Source organism: Alligator mississippiensis, chromosome 7, assembly GCF_030867095.1.
Source record: "Alligator mississippiensis isolate rAllMis1 chromosome 7, rAllMis1, whole genome shotgun sequence".
Lineage (NCBI taxonomy): Eukaryota > Metazoa > Chordata > Crocodylia > Alligatoridae > Alligator > Alligator mississippiensis.
This window is the reverse complement of record NC_081830.1, coordinates 71,148,832-71,155,624: the sequence shown is the minus strand read 5'-3', so window position 1 is coordinate 71,155,624 and position 6,793 is coordinate 71,148,832. Positions and strand designations below refer to the sequence as shown.

Sequence of the window (6,793 nt, the reverse complement as noted above, 5' to 3'; positions counted from 1 at the left end):
AAAACACTGACCTTAGCATCTAATAGTTCTTAGTAAAAATCATGACTAAGACATCAGTATCCCAAACCTTCCAAGCATGCATGTGTATAAGAGTTCAGCATGCATTAGCTTTGGCTACTAGATTCAAGCAAGGATGTCTGCTTCCTATAATATGAACCTTGAATTGTTCAGATTATTCCTAAAATAGGATGTGTTTAAGGAAATTGCAAGTGTGAATACAGTCATTCCCCACCCCAGTAAAAATAGATTTAAACTACAAATTTAATCTGCATAATGTAGTGAAGTTCTGTGGCATGTCATTGGGGACTTTAAATAATTAAGTTGAATCTAGTTTAGAATACTTCATTATGAATTTAATGATTTGATCTCTGTCTTTTAGAAAGTAGCTGCTTGACTCCATTTTGTATTGTTCCTGGCTTGACACAGGTGAATGAACTTTGTATGCCCTGGGCATGAGAGAGGTATGGGTGAAGGGGTGAGTGAAAAGTGAATGGGAGTTTTTGCATGAGAACAAGGAGAACGGATGTAACTGTTTATGTAAGCAACAAGGTGCCAGATTTGTAAATTACCAGCCAGTAACTAACTAACAAACAGCTGAAGAATCCCTTTGAAGCCTGCGGGCACAAAGGAGATAACGGAAGAAGGAATGCTGCCATGTGGGCAACAAGAACACTTCAAGGCTGAGACCCATTTTTACGACCAGGATGACCTTGAGTTGAGATAAGAAGAAGATGGATGAGAAACAACTGTTAAAACACAGACTAAGCATGGAAACCCCCCACAATGCTGAACAAAGACTGGCAAAACCTGTAAAAGGGAAACCCAAATGATGCCAAGTCAGTGAACTTTCCATTTTCTTTCCCAGAGCACAGACATGTCTGTTTTCATCCCGCTTCAGCTGCTGTCTTCCACCACCCTCATCATCATCTCAGCTACTCAATGAACATGGTGTTGGCCACCCTGTGCTAACGTTGAGAAACTATTACTGGTAACTATACCTGGAGTCTGTTTGTATGCATGGAATGGTTGTGTGTGTGTTTATGCATGATGATGTGTATGATAATCACTGTGTGTTTGTATGAATGGCATACCAGGACCTCTATGTCTAATTCATGTAATCAATAAATGCAGCATTTTGCCTTATGCCCCTTTATAAAGTCTCGCTTGTGATTTAAGCAATTGGTAATTTGTGTAACAGCTCTACTTCAGATTTCTAAAACTTGTTGGAGACATTGAATCAATGTGTATACATGGGGAAGAACAACTGAAGTAAGTGACATCAAAGGATGTTTCTCTATTTTGGATAAGAAGTTCAGACAAGTGACTTTTGAGTAAGCAAACTTATATTAGATCACACAACGGCTACATGTGCTCAACTCATTAAAATCCATTAGAATGTTTAGTACCGGAGGGCACTTAGCGTGATGCTTTTGAAGGAAACATACAAAGTTGCCAGGGTTTCTTTATTCATGAAATTACTTTTTAACAATTGTAGGGTGGTGGGATGTTTTCCAGATGCTACAGTTAGTTAACCATATTACTCAGTTTTTAACTTTACACAAACTATTTTGGTATTGTTTTAAATAGAGAATGGTCCTTCCTTAAGGCTTCATTTTTGCTTTTGTTTTGCAAAGAACAAGAAACCACTTTATTCCGCACTGGTGAGACCATACCTGGAGTACTTTGTCCCGTTTTGGATGCCACACTTCAAGCAGGATGCGGACAGTTTGGAAAGGGTCCAGTGCAGAGCAACAAAACAGTTAGGGGCCTGGGAGACAAGACTTATGAGGAAAGGATGAAGGAAACTAGGGTTATTTGGAGAAGAGAAGAGAAGAGAAGAGAAGAGAAGAGAAGAGAAGAGAAGAGAAGACTGAGGAGGCATTTGATACCAGTCTTCAAATACCTGAAGGACTATTACAGAGAGGCTGGAGATGAGCTTTTCTCTGTGGCTTAAGGGGAGCAATGGCCTTAAGCTGCAACAAGGGAAATTTAGATAGGGGATTAGGAGGAATTTTCTGACTATGATGGTGGTCAAGCATTGGAACAAACTACCTAGAGAAATTGTGGACTCTCCATCCTTGAAAGCTTTCAAGAGCAGGTTAGGCAGACTCTTGGCTGGATTCATTTAGTCAGGGATGATTCTGCCTTGAGCAGTGACCTGAAATGATTGACTGTGAAAGGTGTCTTCATCCCTACTCTCCTCTGATCGACTGTGAAAGGTGTCTTCATCCCTACTCTCCTCTGATCCAGAATGAAAGATTCTGTAGAAAATGAGTAAAGTGTGGTTTCTGATTCAATAAACCTGAGACTAACTTGGACATGTAGACCTTGAAGTTTTGGGCTTTGTTAAACTTAATTTAGCACAATAATTATATTGTCCTTGGCACAAATTTCATAAATGGTACAGAACAGGAATATTTCAAAAGCAGCTCTGACATAATAAATTATATAGATGAAGAGAAGAAAAATGTATTTGTATGTCCACAAAACTCAAATAGAAAACATTTCAATTAAATTAGAGATAGGATATTTTTGGTTTATTTAACTCACAAGAGAAGACTCCTGGTGCCAGATCATTGGACAGTTTATTTTCTGAACATGACATCAGCTTTGGGAATATGAGTTGAGGTAAAAAAAAAAAAAAAAAAAAAAAAAAAAAAAAAAGGAAGTAATTTTGGAAGGCAGTCAAAACAGCACTTCTTATTGACTGAAGTGCATTATAGCAAAACCACAATAAATAAAGAGGAATGATGTAACTGCACAGTATTGCTCATCTAGACCATCTTTTCAACGTGCAAAATATTTAGAGCTGTACTTCTTTTCTGAGACAATTTGTGTAAGAGATTGAATTATGTCTCACAGATTAGAAATTGTTGATAGCTTGTTAATTCAATCTTTTCTGCAATTTCCAAATCAGTCAGTGCAGGAGGTAGCAAACCTCCAGCAGGTTATGGGACAAGTCTACCTGGATGTAAAACTGAAATATCACCATTGATAGTACTGATAACTCTATTTAGGTCATTTTACACCAGTTCAGGGGCTTCCTGGATTAAGGTGCAAGTTTTGGGGTTGTTTTTTTTTAATCTTTATATGTTGCTGACCCTCACCATCCTAAGGGAATCTGAATACAAGTTTCTTTTTTGCAAAATAGTCTGCTTTTCTCATATCTGGAAACTCCTGCTTCTTTTACGTTTGTACAATGACCTAGCTAGAAAGCAAGCATAAACACCTGAGCCATGTGGAGCAGGTCTGAAATAGAAGCGGGATATTCATGAATCTCTATTTCCAAAGTGATATTTGTGGCTCACATAAGAAAGCCATGAGTGCTCCAGACTACACGTATTAAGCAGATAAGTGAAAAGGAAAAATCAAGTATGATAAACAATACCTCTGAAAATTCTTATTGCCATAAAGCTAAACAATAAGCAGATTACTAGAGAAGTTCTCAATTTAGCCATATACTTTTTAATAAAGGGTAAACTATCACAGAGAAGCAAGAGAAAATGAACATTGCACACAACCTGATTTCTAGCCTCCACAAGTGGATATATCATTATAGCTGCTCCATCTTTTCCTCCCTTTTTGGACTTGCTGGGGAAAGGGACAAGGGCGGAAGATCATTATGGAATAGGACCTTTGATAATGCTATGGGATTACACAGACTGGTGTAATCCTGTGAGTTATGAGTATTTGTTGTTTGAATTGCAGTATCATCTCATAATCCTTATTAGGACCAAGGCCCTGTTTTGTTAGGTAGTGCACAAAAAGGTGATCCCTCTCTCAATAAGTGGTAGCTTTACTGAGGGAACAACACGAGGCTCTTGCTGTACTCCTTATTCTTGCTATACTTGAAAGCATCACAAGAGCTTCTTACTAAGAAAAATGTTAATTGAGACAGTTAACAACAGTGTGTGTTCTCATGGGATACCCACAGCTAAATCCAGGAATGGAAATATACATTCCTTACTGCATTACAGTGGTCATGGCATTCATCAAAAAGTCCATCAAACATCTGATAGCCTCTGAAATATGGATAGGAGAGCACAGGTGATGATGATTCCTCCCTTTTAACAGGCCAGTCATTGGTTTCTTTTTTTCTGCTAATTGTTTGTGTGCTACCCCTGGGAATTTCTCTCCCCCTCTTACAACTGTTTTTTACCTTGCAGTGATGCCTTTTACTACTGAGACCTGATGAAGAATGTCTTGCATTTGAAAGTCTGTCTCATTTCACTTATACATTGTTCCAAAGATGTCACCCTAAGAAATCCCTGTCTCTCGATTATATTAGGCACCAACTTTACTAATTCAGGTACTGTTAAGAGCTATTAGAGGAGGCCATTTATAGTACATAGCAAGTTGTATTGGTCTAGGAACCAACAGAATATCTAGGAACAAGGGTTCATATTCTTGAACAACATCTACTAGCATAACTTTAACACTTCAATGATAGATATGACCCCTATTTGTCATATTGTACACTGGCTGTTTTCTCTTCCTTTGTTACACCTTAGCTGTCTTCCAAGTGCATATTGATTCTGTCACAGATACCTTTAAAATAAAATGCAGGTTGCCATTCAGTTTCCACATATAACCCGGTATCATCATGTTTTTCCAAATCATTGTGTATTGGAGAGAAATATAGTAAGCAAACAGTTAATTGTTGGGCTTGCAGGATATCATGGTACATAAGCAATTGTTCATTGCTTTTTGGCAATTTTTATTGGTTTCCTAACTATCCAATATTGCTTGCAAGTTGTTGATGATAATGGAGGTTAACTGAACTTTATGGTCTGTGATGAAAATAGCCCAGCTCTGAATTTCAGAGCTCTTATTTCCAGGCCTTTTTGGTCCCTTTGAGGCTGCCTTTTGAAAGGACAAGGAACCATGCCATCCCACATCAAGTCCATTTCTTTGAAGAAAATTATGTAGCTAGACCTCCTTAGCGAACTACTCATATGTATAGCAAGATTTCCTCCAAGAAATAAGTTTCTTTAATGGGAAGCTGTTTAAATTTAAATGGGTTGCACACCTCCTTGAGGCTTTCAGGGTGCATATTATGCTAAAGTAAAGTAACTTGACATTCCCTTTTGTGAATAAAATGCATCAGAAATACCTCCAACTGGCATAACTTGGCCTCTCTGGCTGCGTCCAGATGAGTGCAGATATGATTTGATATGCACATATTAAAACTGAAGATGAAGGAAATCCCAGTTGGCCTGCAGATATTCAACAAACAGAGAGAAATATCACTAAGCTCCAATCCACACCTTTAAATCAGTCTAGGGTTTAGTCTTACTTCACCATATTTTGTTTCACCATATTGTACTATATGTTCCCCAACAGGACAGCCAGATTAGAGTGCCTTACCATGGAAAAGGTTTCTCTTAGTTCTGCTTTAGGACCATTACACTACTGTTTTCAACATAAGGGCAAGAGACACATAAGGTCATATCTGCCTGGTTTAGAGAAAGCAGTTGTTGAAAAGCACTAAATATTAATTTTGGCTTCAGGTTAGCCATTGCCTTCTTTTCCCTTCATTTTGCTTCAATTGTCCAGGGAAGGGTTCATGGTCACGCTAAAGTTCCTTGTCAGAATAATGTTATTCTTCAACTATACAGCAACTGCTTGCCTAAGCCCTTAGCTACAGCTCCAGAGGTTCTTCCTCCTACTTCTTAAAACTGAAATAAAAACACATAGTTCAGTTTCACTGCTGCAGGGCCTATTGCACAAGTTCATGTTCCTCCTGTAGCACTTGTTTAAAGATCAGCTAGCCTTTTCCCAACTTTATCTAATAACTGATAAGGACTTGTGCTGGTTCACCTGGATTTGAAGGCCATCTTCTTATACATTCATCCCTACCTTAGAACGTTGTATGGCCATGAGGGAAATTCTATTATTTATCATTTTGATCAATGCCAACATACAGATGATCACCTAGCTTTTGATAAAAGCAGCTTCTATTCAATTTTAATGTGCAAACTTTAAAAAACTTTTCAGCAGTGAAATATCAAGTAAGCACCCAAGACATTCTTGCAGTTCTAAGGAGGGGGACACAGCCAATGGTCAACATGACCTTGACTTCTAAGTCTTTTCTGAACCCAATTAATTTGCAACTCCACAGAGTCAAGTTTAAAAAGTCTTCTTTAAGGGAAAGGAGAATGATATGCTTTTAAATCCCTCCCCCTTGTCCTCCCCTTCCCCAAACACACAAATTCAAAGACAATATAATTTAACAAAGTCAGGGAGTCCCACTATAGGAACTTACTTCAAAGTTAAATAAATCCCCATACTGAAGGATTACAATAACTTTGATGTTTCTGAAACAATCTGGATTTTCTTATAACTTTTAAAAAAAATCACATACTATTGTGGAGAATCATGATCCTCTGTCAGTGATCTTCCAAAAATGTTGTTATTGTATCTGTATTTCTGTTATGCTAATTATATATTAACAGTGTAATAGTTTAAACTTAATTCTTGTAGTCACCACCAGACAAGTAAAAACAGCATTTAAAATGGAAACTTGCATACAGACTGAATTTATACATATTCCATGTAATTGGTACAAGTCATTTTTTGTGACCATTAACCTCTGATTTTCAAATTAGTTCCAGATGGGTGCAGCCTTACAATGATGTGGAGAAAATGCTAATGGAAAATGCCCAAATATAATTTAAAGTGGAGCTTTTACAAACTTCACTTCTGTGATTTACTCATATTTTCCACTGAGCTGTCATTCAGTGTATTTGATTTTTCAATAAGGAAAAGCTGTAGAAATAAAACATATCCTCCC

General features: G+C 37.6%; 1 long non-coding RNA gene across 1 annotated transcript; it reads left to right on the top strand.

The window, feature by feature from the left end:
* Positions 1-807: 807 nt before the first annotated feature.
* Positions 808-6,522, top strand: LOC132251442 (uncharacterized). Its single transcript, XR_009463505.1, has 2 exons — positions 808-988; positions 1,635-6,522. It is a non-coding gene; the product is annotated as an uncharacterized LOC132251442 (long non-coding RNA).
* The last annotated feature ends 271 nt before the right edge of the window (positions 6,523-6,793 follow it).